Consider the following 20,905-nt stretch of genomic DNA (forward strand, 5'->3'; position numbering starts at 1 on the left):
TTCTTCTTTTTAAAAATCTCTTCCACCAGTCATTGCATTCACTGCTTGAACCAAGCAGTAAGGAAGGGAAGAAAAGGGGCTAGGGGTAGAGCTCAGTGGTACAGCATTTACCCAGCACATGCAAGGCCTGGGTGCCATCCCCAGCATGACAGGCAGTAAAGAAAACATGGGCCATACCCAGTGGTGCAGGCCTGTAATCCCAGCTACTCAGGAGGCTGAGGCAGGAGGATGGAAAGTTTGAGGCCAGCTTGGAGCTTGGGCAACTTAGCAAGATCCTGTCTCAAAAAAAAAAAAAAAATAGCTGGGGATATAGCTCAGTAGTACAGTGTTTGGCCCATATAAGGCCCAGGGTCCCATTCCCAGCACCAACAAAAAAAAAAAAAAATGCCTATCAGACATGTTAGTAGTAGCATTATAGGTTACTATGAAGATTATCTGTTTTTGCTCCTTTTTCTTAGTAGGAAGATTCAAGGCAGAAAATTTAAACTGAAATGATTGCCTTCTCTTGCTATTTTCTTTTCTTTCATTTATTTATTTATTTATTTATTTATTTATTTATTTATTTATTTTTGGTATGGGGGATTGAACCCAGGGGCATTCCACCACTGAGCCACATCCCCAGCCCTTTTTATATGTTATTTAAAGATAGGGTCTCAGGAGTTGGTTAGTGTCTGGAGGCTGGCTTTGAGCTCCAGATCTGTTGAGAGCCACAGCCCAGTAGGAATGGCCCCTGGCATTTTGCCAGAAGTAATGGTTGAGAGGTGAGCCATTAAGATGATGATGGATTGATTCAATTGTATATTAGACCTTTACTATCCGGTATAGGGCGGCTCTTGCTGCCTTGGGCTCCCACTACTTTGGAGTTCCCGGTTGAGTTCTCGTGGGATTCCGAACTCCACCAGCACTCCACGCACACTCCCCGGGACCTCTCTCCCACTCCACCGGGCTGGACCTTTTTTTTCTTAATACTTAAATGTTATTTATTTGAATATGGTTATAGCCAGTGGTTAGAATAGGGTCAATCAAGACGGGTGAGCACCGGATAGGTTTGCTAAGTGCGTTTTCATGATTAAAAACTAAAACTATACGGTAAATATTCTAGTTTTCCGGGATGGCACAGTGAACAAACCTTTAGTGGTTTCAAATAGTAAGCATGTAGTCTATCTCATGACCCTGTGGGTCAGGAATTGGGGCAGGACTAGGGTTCACTCTTTCCCGTGGGTTTCCTGGGGCAGCTGTGGAATCAGGTGGTGGGCATGCTGGGCTAGAGGGTTTAAGTCAGCCTCATGCCCACGGTGGTGCTTTGGAAGGAAAGACGAGAAGGCTGAGCCCAACTGGAATTGTACAGTGTGCTTCCCAACTGGGGCCTGTCTAGCATGTGGTCTTAGGATGGCAGGACTTCTTGCTTCGTGGGCCAAGTCTTACAAAGTATTCTGGAAGGCCCAGACTGAAGCTACGCTAGGCATATAGTTCACTTCTGCTGATTCCCTTAGTTCAGTGTCACAAGCCCACCCAGGTTCAAAGTCAGGGGACCACATAAGGGCATGAAGAGCAGCAGGCAGGGGCCATGAGGGGTAACTGGCTATCACTCACAACATCTGTGCCTTTAGTCCTGGGGGAGAAGGCCAAGTGCCACCACATGGATGGGAAAGCTCAGATGCATTACTGAACATTGTGAGTATTCCAAGAGCCCAGTACTGTGGTACATGGCTATAATCCTGGTGACTCAGAAGGCTAATGCAGGAGGATCACAAGTTCGAGGCCAGCCTCAGCAACCTAGTGAGGCCTTGTGTGACTTAGTAAGACCTGTATTAAAAGTTTTAAAACAGTATTCCAAGAAATCCTGAGTGGGGAGCAGGAGATGGAAAGGTTTGGGGAATACCAATTCACCTCTGCAGAGTATCTGAGAGCCAAGTTCCTGATCTTTGAATGTCAAACCCTAGTCCTGGTTCAAATCTGGCCTCTTGGGCTCTTGAACTTAGAAAAAGTCTCAGATTCCTCTGAGGGAACTACTATAATTATCTCTATTTTTCTATATGAGGAAACTTAATTAAATTGCTCAAAGTCACAGCTCAAAAACGATACAGCTGGAAGTTGAAGCCAGATATTTCTAGTGCCAAAGTAGTAGGTCATTGTACAGTTTACACTTTAAGTAACTTTCCTGAGGTCACAAAGAGAAACCAGAAATACAATTCATCATCCATTCATGGGGAAAAAAAATTCAAAACATTTAGCAAACTCAGAAGAGAATAGAATTCCTGCATCTGATAAAGGGTCTGCATAAACAAAACTTACAATAAACATTGTAGTTAATGGTAAAATATTGAAAGCTTTCTCCCTGAGATCAAGAATTAGACAAGGATGCCTGCTACCACTCCTTCTATTCATTATTATACTGGCACTTGTAGGCCCTGCAATAGAGCAAGAAAAGCTGGGCCTGTAATCCCACACCTTGTAAAAGGCTGAGGCAGAAGGATCGAAAGTTCAAAGCCAGGGCTGGGGATGTGGCTCAAGTGGTAGCGCGCTCGCCTGGCATGCGTGCGGCCCGGGTTCGACTCCTCAGCACCACATACCAACAAAGATGTTGTGTCCGCCAAATACTAAAAAATAAATATTAAAAAATTCTCTCTCTCTCTGTCTCTCTCTTTAAAAAAAAAAAAAGAAAGTTCAAAGCCAGCCTCAGCAACTTATTGAGACTGTGTCAAAAAAGAAAAAAAAAAAAGAAAAAAAGAAAAGGGCTGGGGGTGTAGCTCAGAGGTAATGAGCACCTGGGTTTAATCCTCAGTCCCCCCCCCCAAAAAAAAAGGATGCAGATTGGATTGAAAAGGAAATAGAGAACTGTCATTATTTGCAGATGACCTGGTTGTACACACAGAAAATCCCAAAGAACCTACAACGGAACTATTAGAAGTAATAAATAAATTCAACAAGGTCACTGAATTTAATGTAGAGTTGTTATGAGAATTCAGTGAGAGCTAGGCATAGTGGTGCATGCCTGTAGTCCCAGCAGCTCCAGAGGCTGAGGCAGGAGGATAGTGAGTTCAAATCCAGCCTCAGCAAAAGCAAGGTAGCAACTCAGTGCCAAAAAAAAAAAAAAAAAGAATTCAATGAGAAATTTACAACACTACTAAAACTTTATCTGTCCCTGGCCTGTGACCTTGGTGACACTTCCTCCTTGACATCCCCCCCCCTTTCCTTCATGGCCTGCCTTCCTCCTCTCCCTCTGGGTTTCTTTCCCGATTTCCGCTTAGGCTTTCACTCCTATCCTTTTGGCCACGTTCAAGGCCTTATCTATGATCTGGGCTGCATTGTGTCCCATGTGGATGGCACCCACAGTGGTTGTCTGACACCCTCGTCATTCCTTCCTGGGATGCTATCACTGACCCAGTGTTCTGTCCTCCTGCCTCCTGTCTTGCTCCCTTTATAGCCATCTGTCTCACAGTCCCACAGTGATATTTGTTTGTTTTCTTTTCTTTTCTTTCTTTTTTTTTTTTTTTTTTTTTTTTTTGGTGCTGGGGCCTGAACCCAGGGTGCTTTACCATGGAGCTATATCCTCATTCCTTGCTAAGTGGCTGAGTGTCTCCCTAAATTGCTGAGGCTGACCTTGAACTCACTATCCTCCAATCCTCCAGCCTCAGCCTCCTGAGCCACTGGGAATATACCATCATGGCCGGCCCCTGGTGATATTTCTCAAATGCAAACCTGATTCTTTCCCCAATTAAATACTTTGAAGACCTTGAGATACCTTGAGTAAGTTCCTATCCTTGGCACACTGCTCCTGAATCACCCTCCTGCTCTCTCCTAATGCACCAGGCTTGCCATCTCTTACTTTAACGCCTGTCTTAATTTGAGTATCTCTAAAAGCTGACCTTGAGCTAAGGATTATGGGGCATAAGAGAGGTGACCTCCGGAACACAGCAAGGGTACCGGAATTGAGACAGGGAGGGGAAATGGCTAGTAGAGCTGCATTACTGAGCAGGTCACTTGCTGATGGTGGCAATGGGGCCTCAATCCTGCCGGTGACCTTTTGGAATCCAGTATGGCACACCCTTCAGGACTGTCCTGGAGAGGGATGAGGTAGTGGGACTATTTATCTACCAACTTCATCCAGGGGTATTCTGGAAAATCAGTGTTTTTTTCCTTTGGGTACCAGGGATTGAACCCAGGGCTGCTTAACCACTGAGCCACCTCCCCAGCCCTTTTTATTATTTATTTAGACACAGGGTCTCAGAGTTGCTTAGGGTGTCCCTAAATTGCTGAGGCTGGCTTTGAACTTGTGATCCTCCTGCCTCAGCCTCCAGAGCCACTGGGATTACAGGCGTGTGCTACTGCATCTGGCATTAAACCAGCTTTAGGGAAGCACAAAAGAAGTCCCAATGAGAAGTGTTTGCCAATTGCCACTGTATAAATATTCCCACCGGGGCTGATGGCAGGCCACCAGCCATTTCACAATTGGCTTGCAAATTTTCAGTATATTTAACAATCTGGTTCTCCAGAGGGAGTGAAACGGCCCCAGCTTAGCACTGTTCTCATTCCTCATTAGCTAAGGATCATTTCTGGAAGTCAAATATGGTGGCCAGCTGAGCATGCTTCAGAGCGTTGGGGTCTGGAGAACACCCTCAGGTGGCGCTGTGGAAAGTCCTCATTGTGTTTGGGAAGTCTTCTCGGGTGCCTTGAGGCTGGCTTTGAACTCAAGATCCTCCTGCCTCAGCCTCCTGAGCCACCACCGGGTGACAGGCGTGCGCTATCGCGCTCAGCTCCCTTGTTGAACTCTTTCAGTCCTCAGTTATAGTGCCACCACCTCCATGAAGCACGTCCCGCAAGCTGTCCTTGCTCTCATCACATCACTAATTCACACCATTCACGTGACTTGGTAGAGGTTACCCCTTTCTTCCCCCACAGGAGTCCAAGGTGCAGGGTCCAGGAACTTTATCAATTCCTTTCCACCAAGGGGACCTTGTCCTCTAACTTTGTACCCTCAGTGTTTAACCCAGTTCTGGGCACAAGTGCAGTTACCTAGCCTATATGTGGCTCGCCCCACCCACCCCAGTAATGGCTGAGTCCAATCAGCCCCGCGCCCCGCTTCCCATCCCCATCTCTGGTTCTCAATCAATCAGCGGGGCTCCCCCCACCTTTCCTGCTGCTTCCCATCCATTTCCTAAGAGGACTTTCGGCAACAAGCAGGTGCTTGCTTCCCCGTGAAGGTGTGAGCGACCATATTTTTGAAGCAACGATCAGGACACGTGATCTGACACATGTTCCAACACATGGTGTGACAATGGGCACAATAGTTTCCAGCCCCACCGTCTCAGCAGATCCAGGCTTCGGGGCTCTGTGCTGGCAAAAGCCAGGCGCTGCCACCTCGCCCTGCACACCCAAAGCAGGCAGGAGCACTGTTTGAAAGACCTGGAGCGATCATAGGGAACAGGGAAAAAAATTGTGGCAGAAACAAGCGCTCATTAAGACCATATGCTCTATTTCTAATCGATGGCTCTTAGAAGTCATTCCCGACATTTCATTCATTTTTATGCTTCCCCTTCAGGGGCAGGAAGATCAGCGTTGTTAGCCGCGTTTGGAGATGAGGGTATTTAGAAGCAGAGAGGTGAGCAGGCTCAGCTCCAGTCCTGGAGTGAACCAGAGCCGCCCTAGCCTGGCATCCCCGATCCCGACTTGAACTTCTATGCCAACATCCCTTGGGGCCCATTTCCTCGCTAATTTGCATAAATCATCAACATTTTTTTTCCCAAGCTTGTGCTGAGAAAGCCCCTTTTCAAACAGCGGAAACTCCCTTTGCCTTCTGTCGCCTTAGTTTGATTTTATGAACCAAATTCTTTTACTTCAACACGTAGACTTGCTATTTTCCCTTCCGTGGAGCCCTTTTCAAAAGAGGTCGTGACCTTTGCTTCTAGATGCAATGGAAACGGGCGAGCCCCCGAGTGAAATAAAGCAGATGATCTGGAGACCGTGGAAGGCGTCATTTCAACTAATGTTCAAAATACCACGCGGTTGATTATAAATCTTGGCTCCTGGCAGGTTATCAGAAAAATCAGGATGGTTAAATGCTGTTACCAGGGTTGAACCCTGTCGAGGTGGGACACGTGACTAGGACTGGGAGAGCCAATTCGTGGGGTCAGAAAGAAGAATCTGGACCTACCGGGGCCACACAAGTTTTGAGAGATTTGTTTAGGAATCTGTAGCAACTCAGAGCTGACGTTGATGATATGGGAGCTGGGGCTTCTAATTACCAGCATAATGACATAATTACTCACAACCCTTTCACGTCTTTAAGACATTCTCAGCCCATGATCTCATAGGCCTGATGGTCCTCAGGTGACTGGAGTCTTGAGATCTCTGCCTATGACCTGTGTTTCCTGGGTTCCCAGGTCACACTTAGCATGTTGCCAATGCTCGAGGAATTGTAATAATCCTCTGGAGAGTTCAGACAAAAAAACACAAAACCAATTCTGCCATGTATTTGGGAAAAGCTTTTCCTCCCTGTTAGGCAAATAATAATTATCAAAATAATTTGTGAAGCCAGGCGCCGTGGTGCAGGCCTGTAATCAAAGTGGCTTGGGAGGCTGAGGCACGAGGATCGTGAGTTCCAAGCCAGCCTTAACAAAAGCGAGGCCCTAAGCAACCCAGTGAGACCCTGTCTCTAAATCAAATACAAAATAGGGCTGGGGATGGGGCTCAGTGGTTAAGTGCTCCTGAGTTCAATCCCAGGTACTCATCCTCCCGCAAAAAAAAAATTGTGAGGCTGGGGATGTGGCTCAAGTGGTAGCATGCTGGCCTAGCATGCGTGAGGCACTGGGTTCGATTCTCAGCACCACATAAAAATAAAGATATTGTGTCCACCTAAAAGTAAAAAATAAATATTAAAAAAATTGTGGCTTCTCTGTTTAGCCACGAGGAAAAAAGAAAAAGGAGTGACATCTATTCTAAATCTTCAGTAAAATACAATTCAGCATAAAGAAGACTTGTCTGCATGATATAGTCTCTTACTTTATTCTTATCAAATTATTTAGCTATTGTTACAATTATGCATTATAATAACAAAAGTCTTAAATACACTCAAATCAGGAACTCAAACTCTGGATTTTCTGCTCTTGGGCATGGAAGGGGTTGGGGTTCCCCTGATCTCAGGTGAATTTGGCTGCACCTCGGGGCTTGGGTCCAATTCTTTCCCATGTAACTCCTCCTTTACCTTAAGCTAGCAACTGTCTTGGGAGGCTTTCTAAATATGTTTTAGTTGGACACAATACCTTTATTTTATTTTTATGTGGTGCTGGGGATCGAACTCAGAGCCTCATGCATGCCAGGTGAGCGTGCTACCACTGAGCCACAAGCCCAGCGCTGGACCATTCTTTTCTTGGGGCAGATCCCGGGAAAGCAAAAGACAGATCAGACAGGTGGAGTGCCATTGGCTAAAGTAAGTCACACAATCTAACCAAAGATGGTAGGACAGGAGTGCAGGCCAGACCAAGAGAGGGAGGGACAGAGTGACTTTTGTTTGGTACCACAGATTGAACCCAGGAGTGCTTAACTACTGAACCGCATCCCAGCTCTTTTTTCTATTGTATTTACAGACAGAGTCACACTAGGTTGCTCAGGGCCTCACTGAGTTTCGGAGGCTGGCCTTGAACTTGCAATCCTCCTGCCTCAGCCTCCCAAGCTGCTGGGATTACAGGTGTGCGCCACCACACCTGGCAGGAGTGATAATTTGCTGAATGGTATTCCAGCCACCTGCAATTATGATCCCTAGTAGCCTGTGTTATGGACTGAATTTTGTGTCCCACCAACCCTGAACTTTAGGTGTTGAAGGCCTAACCTCCGAATATCATTGTATTTGGAGGTAGGGACTTAAAGGGATGATTAAACTGGGCACAGTTGCACATGCCTGTAATCCAAGCTACTTGGGAGGCCTAGACAGGACGTGGCAAGTTCGAAGCCAGCCTCAGCAATTTAGTGAGACCTTGTCTCAAAATATAATAATAATAAAAAAGACTGTGGGTATAGCTCGTGGTAAGGCAGCCTTGGGCTTAATCTCCAGTATTGGGGGAAAAAAAAGACGAATAAGTTAAAAATGAGGCTGTTGGTGAAGATCTCAACCCAGTTTGAGTGATGTCCTTGTAAAAGGAGAAAATTTGGACACAGAGAGAAACACCAGGGTATTCCGTACCCAGGGGAAAAAAGGCATGAGGACTCATCAAGAAGGCAGCTATCTGCATGCCAACAAAAGAGGACTAAGAAGGAACCAGCCCTATTGACATCTTGGTCTTAGATTTCTAGCCTCCAGAACTGTGGGGGAAAGTTCTGTTTAAGCCCTCAGTCTCTGGAGTTTTCTTTCTTTCCTTTTTGTGGTACTGGGTATTGAAACCAGGGGTGCTCTACCAATGAGCCACATCCCCAACCCTTTTCATTGTTTATTTTGAGACAAGGGTCTTGCTAAATTGCTGAGGCTGGCCTTGAACTTTTAATCCTCCTGCCTCAGCCTCCCAAGCCACTGGGAATACAGGCGTGCACCACCATGCCTGACCTCTGGAGTTTTCTTATGGCAGCCCAAGCAAACCAATGTAGCCTGTAATCCCCTCATAGGTCAGCTGTGTCCTACTCATTTTGCTGTCCCCCTCACAGTACTTATTACACCACCTTTTGTACATATTTATGTGTATTTTATTTTATTTTTGGTACCAGGGGTTGAACTCAGGGGCACTTAACCACTAAGCCACATCCTCAGTCCTCTTTTATATTTGATTTAGAGACAGGGTCTCCCTGCGTTGCTTCAGGCCTTGCTAAATTGCTGAGGCTGGCTTTGAACTTGCGATCCTCCTGCCTCAGCCTTCCCAGTCACCGTGAGCCCGGCTATGTATATTTGTTGAATGAATGAGTGAAAATTCTGTTTCAAAATCAAAATGTGCTTGTGAGCCAGAACTTCTGAGTGCGAGTGTGAGAAATCTGTCTAAACTTGTTTAAACAAAAATGGAATTCTTTTGAGTCAGATGGATGGGAATGTTCTAGAGCAGTTTTGTTGTTGTCTCTTGATCTGCGGTGCTGGGAGCGAAACCAGGGCCTCGTGCATGCTAGGTAAGTGCCCTGTCACAGGACTACACCACCAGCTACCCCAGCTTCTATCATCTAAGGAGTGATTCCAGGAACCAGGTCTCAGGTGTTGGCACAGGGACACACACCTCTCATGGAGGTCTTGTTCTTACAGAGAACAAGAGAAAGGTGTCAGTGGGAAGATTTCGCAACCCCAATGCTCATCTTACAATATGGCTTTGACGCTCCTTCCACTCAGAGGCAAAGTCTGTATTCTCTGCCCTTGAATCTGGGTGGGCATGTGACTACAGTGGAAATGCCGCCGTGGGACTGCCAAGGCTAGTCATGAAGCACGATGTGGCTTCTGCTTTGTTGGCTGGAACATGGCATCTGAGGCAGCCATGCTGCAAGGAATCCCTGGCCACATGGAGAGGCTCTGTGCATGTGTCTGGCCCAGAGCCCCCACTGAGGTCTCAGCTAACAGCCAGCACAAACCACCACTTGTGAAGATACCTCTGGATGATTCCAGCTTGCAGTCATCCAGTCCAGTCCCTCCTGTCTGACTCCTGTGTGTTGAGGCCCCAGATATTCGGGAACAGAGATAAGCCGTCTTCGTGTGTCCTGCTAGGGTTCCTGACCCACAGGATCCGTGAGTAGGAGGAAATGATGGTTTCACGCCTCTGTGCCTTGACATAGTTTACCACGTGGCAATAGTACGTGGGATAAAGAGCCCTGGATGGCATCTTTACAACTACCCTTCTACTTCCTCTGTAGAAGATTCTGGAAAAGGTCTCCAACAGGGCAGCTTGGGCCACATATGTACTCCTCAAGCCAATGGTTCTGTCCAGGGGAAAGGAGAGTAACTCTAGCTTAGGTTATGTATTAATTCCCGAGGGGGTAGGAGGGATGTCACCACTGCCACAGTATGGAAGCCCCAGGGCAGAACTTGCTCCCCAAGGACAATCAGAACTAGGGTATAATAATGTATTCCATGTCCACCAAAATAATAGCTGTGTGCTATCATCTTTATTTGGTAACGTTTTGGTTTTCTGGAAGTTTAAGATACTTTCCTTTACAAAAAGATTGGAAGCCAGGCCCCCTGTGGTGCTGGGATTGAACCCAGGGTCTTGCACATGCTGGGCAAGCCCTCTGCCTACTGAGCCACATCCTCAGTTTGTGGAAGGTGAGGTTTTCAGAGGAGAACTGCTACCAGAAATTGAACCCAGGGGCTCTTAACCAATGAGCTACATCCCCAGCCCCCCATCTTTCTTTTTTAAATTTTATTTAGAGACAGAGTCTCACTGAACTGCTTAGCACCTTGCTAAATTGCTGAGGCTGGCCTCAAACTTGCCATCCTCCTGCCTCAGCCTCCCAAGCCTCTGGGATTGCAGGTGTGCGCCACCAAGCTCGGCACTCAGCTCTTGTTATTTTGTTTTGAGGCAGGATCTCACTAAATGGCCCAGGCTGGCCTCAAACTTGCCATCCTCCTGCCTCAGCCTCTCAAGTAGCTGGTGTGCACCAAGTATGTACTCAGCTCTGAGGACATTTTTGCGCCTTGCTGACCAGTTGTTAAGGACTTGTTAAAATACTTAATTTTAGTCATTGTTGTGGTTTGGATGTGAGGTGTCCCCCAAAAGCTCACGAGTGAGACAAACAAGAAGGTTCAGAGAAGAAGTGATCGGTTGTGAGAGTCTTAACCCAATCAGTGAATTGATCCCTGATGGGATGAACTGAGTGGTCACTGGAGGCAGGTGGGTGTGGCTAAAGCAGGCGGGCATTGGGGCCGTGGCTTTGGGATATATATTTTGTACCTGGAGAGTGGAGTCTCTTTGTGCTTCCTGATCACCATGTGAGCAGCTTCCCTCTGCCACACTCTTCCTCCATGATGTCCTGGTCACCTCCAGCCCTGAGGAATGGAGCCAGCCACTTATGGACTGAGACCTCTGAAACTGTGAGCCCCAAATAATTTTTTCCTCCTCTACAGCTGTTCTTTGTCAGGTCTTTCAGTCAGAGCAGCAAAAGAGCTGACTGAAACATTCTCCTTTTCATCTGGAATAGTCACGCATTCATACCAATCACACACAATATGCATACACAAATATTCAATGTATTTTTCATATATTTCAAAAACAACCAATTTTTTTCTTTTCTTTTGTTTTTCTTTTTCTGAAAGCCAGTAATAATTTTGCAGCCTAGAAAAGTTTCTAGGGCCAATATTCTCTATCAGAGGTTGACCAGCTTTTTCCCGTATAGGGCCAGAGAGTGAGTAGTTTAGGCTTTCCAAGTCGCATGTTTCTGTCGCAGCTACTCAGCTTTGCCATTATAGGGCAAAAGCAGTTACAGATAAAATTAAAAAGAACGGGTGTGGCTATGTTTCAATAAAACTTTATTTACACAAACAGGCAGCGGGCCAGATTGGGCACACGCACTGTAGTTTGCTCTGGAATCTTTAGCAGCATCGTCCAATAGGAATATAATGCAAGCCGCGTAAGTTTCTGAAGGGAGAAGAGGGGTCTCCCCAGCATCCAATCCTACATTCAGAAGGACCAGGTCCCTGGTGCAGGAGAAAGCATTCAAGCTGAGCATCAGAGAGATGCAGGCACTTGAGGCACAAAGTTCTCAAATGAGAGTGAACTGTCTACTGCAGCCAACTCAAAGGGAGAACATTGAAATAAGGGACATACTAGGTCACTGGATATTTTTACAATGTTGCTGGATCAAGACTTGCCTGAAGCAGGAGATCTACTTTTGAACTTTTAAGTTATGTGCTGCAATGCATCCTCCCATAAGTATCTAAGTCTGTTTCAGGGGGGCAATTTCTAGTTGTCCTGCCAGCAAATAACAGATCCAACAATTAAACTAATTATCCCAGCACTTCTCTGAATGCTGAATATTTTACTATAAGAACCAAGATTAGCAGAGGTGCAGAGATTGTCATTTAAAGTGCATCTTGGGCTGGGGGTGCAGCTCAATGGTAGAGGGCTTGCCTGGTGTGCATAAGGTCCTGTTCCAAACCCAGCATTGCAAGCAATCAAGTGCTCAGAAAGCATCTCATCCATCTTGTCGCTGTGTCTTGGATTCTACTGGAGGTGAGTGAGCTATCAGAGGCTAAATAATAATACCCAGCACCAAGGTCATGACCACCTTACATTTCTCAAGGATTTTAGTGGTTACCAAATCCTGGTCTCATGAAAAAGGCCTTTCGTTTTGGCTTCTTACGGTTTCAGGGGTCTCTTAATTCTTTCCACTTCTCTTCTTGGTAGTTTATTACCACATGCTTCTTTTTCTTCTGGCCTTTCCAGAAAGAAACCTAAATGCTGGTATTATTTTCCACTTTTAATCACTGCTTGACAGAGATGGAAAGTTAAGTCACATGTAAAATTGCTTTTGTGTTTTGTAGTTCTTTTCACTATTTTGGAAAAAAAGAAAGAGTTCAATGGCTAAAATGTGGGTTGACACCAAACCCCAAACATCACAAGTCGTAATGGCAACCATGTGTTATTCCTGAGAATATGCACTTAATTTATTTGAGGAGAAGAAAATATAGCATTGCTCATCTTGAACATGAAGCGAGCTGGAAAGTTCCAAAGACATTATGGGATGGATTATTATTTCAGGTATCTCAAAATTTTAAAAATACATATTTTGTAAAAACTTTAGATGTAGATAGTAATAGGAATACTTGAGGCAACTACCTTTCCCAAACTCACCCACCCTATCTCCATTCTGGGAATTGAACTTGGTGGTGCTTTACTATTGAGCTACTTCCCCACCATTTTTTATTTTTGTTTTTGGTACTGGTACCAGGGATTGAACCAGGTAGTGCTTAACTACTGAGCCACATCCCCAGCCCTTTTATATATTTTATTTTGAACTAGGTCTCACTAAGTTGCTTACAGCCTTCTAAGTTGCTGAGGCTGGCTTTGAACTTGCCATCCTTCTGTCTCAACCTCCCGAACCACTGGGATTACAGATCTGTGCCACTGTACCCCCTCCATCCCAGCCCTTTTAAAATTTAATTTTGATGTGGGACATAGTGGCGCACACCTGTAATTCTCAGTGGCTTGGGAGGCTGAGGCAGGAGGATTGCAAGTTCAAAGGCAGCCTCAGGAAAAGCAAGGCCCTAAGCAACTCAGTGAGACCCTGTCTCTAAATAAAATACAAACTAGGGCTGGGGATGTGGCTCAGTGGTTGAGTGCCTCTGGGTTTAATCTCTGGTACCAATAAATAAATAAATAAATAAATAAATAAATAAATAAATAAATAAATAAAAAAAATAAGTTAATAAATAAAATTTTATTTTGAAACAGGGACTTGCTAATTTGCTCCGGCTGGACTTGAACTTGTGATTCTCCTGCCTCAACCTCCGGAGTGGCTGGATCGCAGGCATGCACCATGGTGCCCGTCTTCCCAAAACTCTTGAGTCATAAAACATGTGTCTCAGAGTTGGAAGGCTGGGGATACCCACAGGCACATCTGGCCGGTCCTGCCGCCTTCTGCCTGGATTGTGTTCAAAGCCACGAGGCCAGTCTGTGACTCTCTGAGCAGCCGCCAAGAAAAGGAGACAGAAACAGGGAGCTGCAGCACGACCAGGTGGAGAAGGCTGAGTCCAGTCCCTCGCCCCAGTGCCTTGTGTTTGTGCCACGACCAGAGGTGGACCCACCCCTGGGAACAGAGGAGTTAAGGTTTCAGGGAGAATCAGGCCTCCAGCCAGCACTAATTCTTCTCCTTCTAGTGCCAGAGGTTCAGGTAGCCCAAGGTGGGAGAGGGATGAACTTGGGGATCCACTTTGTTCCAGGTTCCAGAATTTTCGACCACTAAATCATGATTCCCTGGCAATGGCTCAGGGCCTCCAATCAGAGTTGGGATTGGAAGCACCCCAGCTCCAAATTGTACAGTGGCCAGGAATTCTTTTTTTTTTTTCTTTTTAAAATTTTTTTTCTCAGTTGTAGTTGAACAGAATACCTTTATTTTATTTATTTAGTTTTATGTGGTGCTGAGGATTGAACCCAGGGCCTTGCACGTGCTAGGCGAGTGCTCTACCCCTGAGCCACAACCCCAGCCCCAGGAATTCTTGTTAGGTCACAAACTGGTATGCAAAGACCAATGTCCTTTATTTTCCTGAAACTAAAATTACCTTCGCAAATGAGCCAATCTCATCTAGATCACACTGCCTGTTTTTTTTTTGTTTGGTTGTTTGTTTGTTTTTTGGTACCAAGGATTGAACTCAGGGGCACTCAACCACTGAGCCCCATCCCCAGCCCTATTTTGTATTTTATTTAGAGACAGGGTCTCACTCAGTTGCTTAGGGCCTCACTGTTGCTGAGGCTGGCTTTGAACTCCAGATCCTCCTGCCTCAGCCTCTTGAGCCACTAGGATTACAGGCCTGTGCCACCATGCCCACCTATTTCCTTGGTATTACCCCAGTTCAGAAGCATCTGGACTCTCAGGAAGTGCTTGTTAACAATCATACACAATTCAGTCAAAAGGAGCCATGAACCTAGTCTTCGTGGGCTTGTGTTCAAGAACAGGCAAGAGAAGGTGAAGAAGGAAATAGCAGTCATCAGGGTATCACAGAATAGTCCCCCAAATGTGACGAAGTTCTTATTATTATCCCTTAGAGTTTGCGGTCTTTGTAAATCCAATGTGAAAAAGGAGGAACTCGAGGCTGAGAAGTGAGTGAAGGGGACCTAGTCCCAAGACTTTTCTGTGGTCCCTGAGGCCACCAGTGTTTCTTGCAGCTGAAGTCTGAGAAGTCAGACAGGAGGCTGCTGCTCATACCAACCCTGCCTTCTCCCTGACGTGGCATTTCCACGGCTCTCCTCCATGCTGCTTGGGAGAAGCCTCAGAAATTCTGAGAGAGAGAGCCTGGCACACAGTGGTGGTCGCCTGTCATACCAGAGCCTCAGGAGGCTGAGACAGGAGGATCATGAGTTCAAAGCCAGCCTCAGCAACTTAGTGAGGCCCTAAGCAACTCAGTGAGACCCTGTCTCTAAATAAAATACGAAATAGGGCTGGGGATGTGGCTCAGTGGTCCAGTGCCCCTGAGTTCAATCCCCAGTAAAAAAAAAAAAAAGAAATTCCGAGACAGGAGAAAGAACAGGGAGCTGGCAGCCCAGGAGCCAGCTGTGCTGTGCCAGGGTTTGCTGACTTGTTACAGAGAACCATGACTCACTGGGTCCATGACTAGAAAGTCTGCGTGGTAAGTGCATCCAGGAACTTGGGCACCCTGAACAATTGTGTCCATTAATAATGCATGAGGGCCTGAGGCTGCGGCTCAGTGGCAGAGCACTTGCCTAGCACGTGTGAGACTCTGGGTTTGATCCTCAGCAGTGCAAAAATAAATAGAATAAAGGTACTGTAAAAAATGTTTTTTTCTTAAAAAAAAAAAAAAAAGAATGCGTGAGGGTGCAAGTAACTGAGAACTCAGTGAACAGCCCCCTGAGCAAATCGAAGGGTGATTTTTCTCACAGAAGAAGTCAAGAATTAGATGTCTCTACAAGCTCAGTGACTTAAAGCATCAGGACCAGAATTTCTGAAATTCTCTTGAACTTTCTTTCTGGTTTCATGGACCCTTTTATCCCCCTTTAAATGGGAATCCATCCCAGGGGTGTTCCAACACTGAATGAGTCACTTCCCCACCCCTTTTTATTTTTACTTTTTATTTTGAGACAGGGTCTTGCCAAGTTACTGAGGCTGGCCTCCAAGTTGCAATCCTCCTGCCTCAGCCTCCCAAGTTGCTAAGATTACAGGCATGCACCACCATGCCTGGCTCTGGAGGTTTCAAAATGGCTGCAACAGCTCCAACACAGTCAAGGCAAGAAGGTGGGGAAATGGGACAACATCGAAAATATATCTGTTCCTTTTATAAAGAAGTGAAATCTTTCCAAGAAACCTTTCAGAACACTTCAACTTATGACCCAATAGCTGACGATGGGTCACATGGTCACATATAAACCACAAAGGACGCCAGGAAAGTAAGCTTTTGGCCCTTCCACTTTATATCTTGAGGCTAAGTTGGAACAACAGTTTGGAAGTGGTTTTTTTTTTTTTTTTTTTTTTTGGCACTGGGAATTGAAACCAGGGGTGCTTAACCACTGAGCCCCATCCCCAGCCCTTTTATATTTTTATTTAGAGACAGGGTCTTGTTGAGTTGCTTAGGGCCTTGCTAAATTGCTGAGGCTGGCTTTGAACTCGAGATCCTTCTGCCTCAGCCTCCAGAGCCGGTGGGATTACAGGCATGCACCACACCACCATGCTTAGCTACGGGGCTTATTTGGAATATAATTCTTGAAGCACAGCAAGAAGTAAGTCCAGGCAGGTTACCCCTGTGCGCAGGTGGGGCTCATCCCACTGGGCACCCTCTGAGAGACTGTGTAGAATATGTCTCAGAAACTATCTCCCACCTGTGACGTGTAACCACAGATTCCTGTTCCCCATTGGTTGAGTTTCCTCATCCGGGCAAGTTTGCTGTGGCATTTCCAGCAAGTTCCCTGGTACCAAAGAAATTCTACAGGTACCAGGCACAGGGGCGCACGCCTGTCATCCCAGCTACTACTCTAGAGGCTGAAGCAGGAGGATCAAGAGTTCAAGATCAGCCTCAGCAAGTAAATGGCAACCTGTTTCAAAATTTAAAAATATACAAAGGGCTGGGGATATAACTTAGTGGTAGAACACCCCTGAGTTCCATTCCTAGTAATAGGAAAAAAAAAAAAAAAGGAAAGAAAACAAATAGAAAACCTTTAGGCAAAGAAAAGAGAACCAAGCACGGCATGCATTCCAGAAGCTTCGCTGTAGCTGCAGGTGAGCTCAGGGGTACTCTGAGGGGTTTGGGGGATGGGCATCATACTGTATGCCATGGTCACTGACAGTCCTTGCCAGACTTTCTATCTTCCCTTCTTCTGGGCCCAGTGATCCATGACCCCAACTAGGGCCCCTGAATTCAGCCTTCTCCTACAATGTCCTTCTCTTTATCCTCCCTACAGTGTCCTTCTCATTTTCTGGCTCTTTCTGTGTTCACACAGGCCCTGTCTCAAAGTAAAAGAAAAAGGGCAGGGGCGTGGCTCAGTGGTAGAGCATTTATTTGCCAAGAGCATGAGAGGCCCTGATATCCCCAGTGCAATAAATAAATAAGAACTAATTTAATACAAATATAGTTACAATATAGCAATATTATGTATATAGCTTCATAGAGTTCACCATGAACCTCTAGATGCATCATTTTGTTCAAAACTCACAACACAGGCCTGTCATCCCAGCATCTCGGGAGGCTGAGGCAGGAGTTCAAAGCCAGCCTCAGCAATTTACTGAGGCCCTAAGCAACTGAATGAGACCCTGTCTCTAAATAAAATCCAAAATAGGGCTCGGGATGTGGCTCAGAGGTTCAGTGCCCCTGGGTTCAAGCCCTGGTCCTGGGAGTGCTGGGGAGCTCAGTGGTAGAGCACTTGCCTAGCAGGTACAAGGTTCTGAGGTTCCATCCCGAGCACGTTGACAAATGGAATGGGATAAAAATGACACCATGTGATTTCTGTGGCCTGGTGGCAAACTGGCTACTCCCGCCCTCTCTTTCTCTCCTCGCCATTAGAACCCAGCTGCATGCCAGACTATGAGGAAGCCTAGGCCACATGCAGAGGCCATGGGTTCCAGTTGACAGCCCCAGATGAGGTCACTGATGACAACATCATAATTGTCAGGAGGAGCCCTCACATAATACCAGGTTCCAATTTTCACAGATTTGACGACCAAGATCAATATTAGGGACCAGGTGTAGTGGCCACACGCCTGTAATCCCAGTGACTCAGGAGGCTGAGGCAGGAGGATCACAAGTTCAAAGCCAGCCTCAGCAACTGTGAAGCACTAAGCAACTCAGGGAGACCCTGTCTCTAAATAAAATACAAAATAGGGCTGGGGTTGGGGCTCAGTGGTCGAGTGCCCCTGAGTTCAATTCCTTGTGCACTCTTATTCCCCCAATATATATATCAAGGAAACAGAAATCCTGCCCTGTCCTAGAACACGAGGCATTTGATCTGGAGGAGGTGCAGGAAGTCACTCAAGGAAAAACTATAATTAGAGAGGAGACACCACAGCACAAGAATAAAGGATAGAATGTTCTGGAGCCAATCAGAACATTGGCTTGAGCAAGCTCCTTAACCTCTGTATACTTCATTTTCTTCCTCTGTAAAAATGGCGAAAACAATTGTACCTAAATCCGTGGGATCACTGGTGCAGGTTAAATCAATGAATGGAAGTGGTGGTGGTGGAGGTGAGGATGATTCGTTGGGACCTGTGGGTTGGGTCTTCCCGTGCACCTCTTAGGTGCAGGAATGGTGTCCCTCACCTGACCCCCATCTATGCTCCTTCAGTACACACAGGGCGCTGTGCTGGTGTCTGGAGGTTCAGCGGCGAACAGGGTGGGGAGACCACGAGGTGCCCAACAGGGGCCCAGACACTGAGTAGATCACCTATACCTACTAAGGCTTCCGGGCAGATGGCCCAGCAAGGTGGAGGCCTCTGGGTGGGAAGGGGTGGGTTGCTGGAGCCGAGAGAGAGAGAGAGAGAGAGAGAGAGAGAGAGAGAGAGAGAGAGAGAGAGAGAGCCAGCGCAGGCCAAGCCTGCTGCAGGGACAGATCTCCTGGGCATGGACAGTTCTTGGAGGCAGGATGTCAAGTGTCAGGGCTTCGGAGCAGCCTGGTGGGGCCCTGGGACATGCACACACAGGGTGTGTGAGAATCACAACCAAATCTCCTCGTGACCTCCGCCTTTCCCTGCCCACTAGCACCGCGGAGGGATCTGGAGCCCACAGGAGCCAGGTGACATCTTCTGCAGGCAACGACCGTGGGAAGATTAGCCAGAGAAGGTGAATTCCCCTTGGCCCTTTCCCAGGGGTTTAAGCCATCTCAGGAATGATTTTCCTCCGCTGGATCCTGTCCCTCAGGAAACCAGCGGTGACCTGCTGCAGAATAGCCAGTGAGTTCAGGCCCTGAGCTACGTGGAGGTCCAGGGAGACGTGCACCTGCCCAGAAATTATTTTTATCTTTTTTTTTTCTTTTTTTGGTACCAGGGACTGAACTCAGGGACACTCAACCACTGAGCCACATCCCCAGCCTTATTTTGTATTTTATTTAGGGACAGGGTCTCACTGAGTTGCTTAGCACCTCACAGTCACTGAGGCTGGCTTTGAACTCGCGATCCTCCTGCCTCAGCCTCCCGAGCCGCTGCGATTACAGGTGTGCAGCACTGCGCTCGGCCAGAGATTCTTGACCTGATGGAATAGACGCCACAGAAACAGAAGAGGCAGCCGCAGAGGCTAGGAAATCCTAGACACACCCCCAAGTCTAGGACGGGCTCACAGGGTGGCGCAGGGACACTTGGCCCTGCTGGGACATCTGCCTATGTGACCAGGGAGTGGGAAGTCCTCCTGGGACCAGGCACCCTGACTTTAGTGCAGGTGGCCCCTGCCTTCCGCCGGCGATGTGTGCCAGGGCACTGCTGCTGCTTCCTGCCAAGGACCAGGAAGAGGGCAGGTCTGTTGCGGCTGGGGTCAGGAACCAGCGAGCACTCCAACAGGGAAGCTGACGTTAGGCCCGAGGAAGGACGCCTGGCCACACATAAGGATTGCAATTCGATGATGAAAACATTATTTTCTGAGATGAGGTGTCACTGTGTTGTCGCCTAGGCTGGTCTCAAGCTCCTAGGCTCAAGAGATCCTCCTGCCTCGGTCTCCCTAATAGCTGGGACAACAGGCATGTGGCACCACTCCAGGCTAAAACAGACTTAGTAGTGTCTTCCTCTGAACCAATGGGTGGAAATCGGCCAGGAGATGTGGTGATGGCGTCAGGTGGGGTGGCCTTATCTGCAAGGCCCAGAGGACCCAACTGAAAACAGATCAAACAAAAGCACCCCCGAGGCAGGGGAGTTCCTGGATGGGTCCAGCCTCAGAGGGGCTTTCCATTTCTGCTTTGCTGTCCCTGTTTATTGGAGGTGACTCTGTTTGTGGTTTAAAGATGACTGAAGCTGTGACTGTTAGATGAGTAAAGATTTTACTTTTGGTCCCCAAGTCTAGGATTGGCTCACATGGTGGTTGCTAGGGCACTCGGTCACTGAGCCACATCCCCAGCCCTTTTTATATTGTATTTCAGAGACAGGGCCTTGCTAAGTTGCTGAGGCTGGCCTCCATCTTCTGATCCTCCTGCCTGAGCCTCCTGAGCTGCTGGGATTCCAGGCGTGCAGCACGGCCCCTGTAATCTATTATTTATAAATGTCAGGGACTGGAGGTTTATTTAGGGACAACTGATGGCCTCTGCCATGGAGATCTTCTAGCTTGTTTGAAAAAGTGAACAACTCATTCTCCATGTCAGTGTGTAGCTGGGCCTAACTTCCCTTCTGAGTTAGAAGCACAATCCACAGAGTTTAATAAATAGGGTCTCCCGCCTTGCAAAGCCTCGGGACTGACTCATTACCGGCCTGACCTCAGTCAAATTTTCTCTGTACTGATACTGGAGGATGACAGTGAAAGTCAAAAGCCAAGCACCAGCATTTTCACGGGTCCCTCTCACGGTTTAGTTGATTGGTTACCCCATTCACTGGTGGACGTTCCGGTTTCCTCTGGCTCCCTCCCAAAATCCGAAATTTGAAATCCGAAATCCAAAATTGGAAATTCCAAATCTGGTAAGGACCAGATGGCAGCAACCCTGGGACATGTCCTCTTGTGGAAAGACCTGGAACTCTAGCAATGCACCGAGTGCCCCTTGTTGTGTTGTAGCAAGGGCACAGAATGGAGAAGTTTATAGCCACCACTGTCACTGTGTCTGGTGACCAGCCCTGGGCTCCCTGGGAGCTACACGCTGCTAAACGACAAAGAAAACCT

This window comes from Spermophilus citellus (assembly GCF_964194105.1).
Source record: "Spermophilus citellus genome assembly, chromosome: X".
Classification (NCBI taxonomy): Eukaryota; Metazoa; Chordata; class Mammalia; order Rodentia; family Sciuridae; genus Spermophilus; species Spermophilus citellus.